Below are 3241 nucleotides of genomic sequence, written 5' to 3'. Positions count from 1 at the left end.
CTAAAGCAGACAAGGCTCCAAAGGAGAAAACGGAAAAGTCGGAAACCAATGACGAAAAGCGCAAACCTCGATATCCTTGTCTTATTTGTGAAGAAGATCATTTTACGAGAGACTGCCCTCATCGGGCCGAGGTAGTAAAATAGTCAAAGGTTCTCCCACTCCTGCTGTGTTAAAAAATCCATTTCCAGAGCAGGAGAATAAGATGATAGGTTCTTCTTCGAATGCCAGTGAAGAACCCATTTTGATGATGTCTCATGTCAGGATTGCGACTCGATCGCAAGATTATGGTAGTAAGGCTCCTGTTGATGGTAAGGAAGCAGAATCTTCTCACTCTAACCCATCAACCTCAGCTCCTGGTTCCGATCCACTACAGATCGAAAAACCTAACCCAGACTTAGTGATTAAGCCGCCCGCCAAGGGTGTACTTCGAAGGTCTGCTTTCAATCCACATGCGAGAGCAGCCCAGAATTACAACATTGTTGAAGACTTAGCTGTTTCACCTTCAGCAATGTCGGCACTCGAAGTGCTGCAATCATGTCCAGCGCAACGAAAATTGCTTTTGTCGGCTATTGGAGCTGTCGATGTTCAGGACCCGAACCTAATGATCTTTGATCTAGAAAATAGTACACCGCGTCTCCCCCATCAAATGGCTTTCCAAATTCCAGTGATAGTCAAAAACAGGCCTATTCATCGGACTGTGATTGATGAGGGAGCTTCTACGTGTATTATGTCGATTCAATGTTGGAGATCGCTTGGTTCTCCTTCGTTGAACCAATCCCCCACCATCCTTAAGGCCTTTGATGGCCGTGGGTTCCGTCCGTTTGGTATTCTACAAGAATTGCCTATAGGGGTCGAAGGTAAAACCGTTAGTCTGGATGTGGAAGTGGTTGATGCCCCTCTAGACTACAACCTTCTTTTGGGTCGAAGTTGGTCATATGCTATGACAGCGGTCGTTTCATCGGTCTTCAGAGTCATTAAGTTTCCACATAACGGTAAGATCGTGACTATTGATCAGCTGACATACTTTTCATCCGACCCAACCTCTTCAGAAACTATCCAGCATGTTGGTAAAACGACAATCCCTTATAGGGACATTGGTGTAGGTTTAGTTAAGGATTCCGGTTTACTGGGAACTTTTCCTCTCCCCCACTCAATGCAGACCCTTCGTTTGCAACAATTCATATGATCACGTCAGAAAACATTATTTATGATGATCCTTGGTATGTTCCCTCTGACTCTGAGCTAGACTCACTCGGTGATGTTATGCCGTTGAGTCCGTATGAGATTGCTTATGAAGCTCTTATGTCTTTTACCGACTTTCATTCAACCGACCAAATGAATGTGGTCAGTGAAGAGTCACTTTTCACCTCACCCTTAGAACGGATAACGTTTCCCGAAGAAGTGTCATCTGACGAACAACTTCGCGAAATCCTAAGTGTAGATGATCTACCATGGGAAGATCTCCATCACAGATCTTCGTTTTTACCTAAGGATGATGCATTTGAAAATGATTTTTCATCTATCTTTACCGCTGAATATGTCAAAGACGCTCAGGATCCAACGAAACATTCTGATTCAGAGCTGAATTTAGGGAATATTTCTCGTACTATTCCCATTGATATTTCAGTGAAGCCCGGAATCGAGGAGAACATTCATATAGGTGCCGCATGTACTGAAGAAGAAATCCAAACTTACAAGGCCCTATTCCAAGAATTCCGCGACGTGTTTGCCTGGTCTTACGAGGAAATGCCGGGAATTGATCCTGCCATTGTTGTTCATGAAATCAAAACCTACCCGGATGCTAAACCCATTCGGCAACGTTTGCGTCAGATTCACCCTCGAAAAGCGGCTGCGATTAAAGCAGAAGTCGAAAAGCTGTTGAAAGCAGGTTTCATTTATCCGATCCCGTTAACGGATTGGGTATCGAATATTGTTCCCGTCAATAAAAAACAAGGAACAATAAGAATCTGTATCGACTATAGGGATATCAATCGAGCTTGTCCAAAAGACAACTATCCTACGCCTTATATCGATCAAATCATTGATGATTGTGCCGGAAGTGAGATGTTTTCCTTCATGGATGGTTTCTCAGGCTATAATCAAATCAATATTCTACCTGCCGATCAACCAAAAACGGCATTCATTTGTCCATGGGGGACATTTGCTTATTGCAAATTACCTTTTGGGCTTAAGAACGCCGGCGCTACTTTTCAACGGGCAATGTCTTATGCATTTCATGACATCAAGCACATTGTGCAACCCTATCTCGATGATTTGCCTGCTCATTCTTTACACGAGCTGATCACCTTGTCCACCTACGAGCAATCTTTATGAGGTGTAGGCATTATCGAATTCGGTTGAATCCCCACAAGTGTGTTTTCTGTATAGAAACAGGTCGATTGCTGGGATTTGTTGTTTCAAAAGCCGGCATTCGCGTCGATCCCTCGAAAGTCGAGGCTATCATCAAATTGCCTCCTCCTTCGAGTTTGCGCCAACTCCAAAGTTTGCAAGGGAAAGCGAACTTTTTACGCCGATTCATCCCAAACTACGCCGAGGTCACTAAAGGTTTTACACGGTTGTTGAAACAGAACGCACAATTCTTTTGGGACGAGATTGCCCAACAATCTTTTGATGCACTGAAACACGCGTTGACCCATGCACCGTTATTGCATCCTCCCAACTACAACCAGGACTACTTCTTATACCTCGCAGCTTCGCATTCCACCATTGGAATGGTGTTAGTTCAAGAAGATGAATTCAAAGCAGAGCATGTGATATATTATCTTAGTAGAACCTTAAATCCCACTGAGTTAAAATATTCGCATGTGGAGAAATTGGCCCTGGCAGCCGTTCAAGCTGTCCAGCGTTTTCGTCACTACATTCTTCTCCGCAAGACTACAGTTATTTCGGATTGCAACCCTATGATTTATATTTTGACAAAACAACTGCTAGGGGGCAAGTACTCTAAATGGATTGTTATCCTGCAAGAGTTCGACTTGGAGTTCGAGAAGTCCAAGTCTAAGAAATCTTTAGTTTTTGCGGAATTGATGTGTGATTTCCCGAGTGCTGACACAGAGACTGTGGCAGAGGAGTCCATTGCGGACGAATCTTTGTTTCTTATTAGCACTTTAGATCCGTGGTATGGGGATATAATCATCTATCTCCAAACCCAAACCTTTCGGCCTGAAGCTTCCAAGGAAGACCGTCGAAAAATTCGGTTTCGATCCCAGCAATACAGAAT

This window comes from Pinus tabuliformis, chromosome Q, assembly GCF_031772625.1.
Source record: "Pinus tabuliformis cultivar Carrire ecotype Pingquan chromosome Q, CPIR1, whole genome shotgun sequence".
NCBI lineage: Eukaryota > Viridiplantae > Streptophyta > Pinopsida > Pinales > Pinaceae > Pinus > Pinus tabuliformis.
This window is presented reverse-complemented; position numbering follows the sequence as displayed.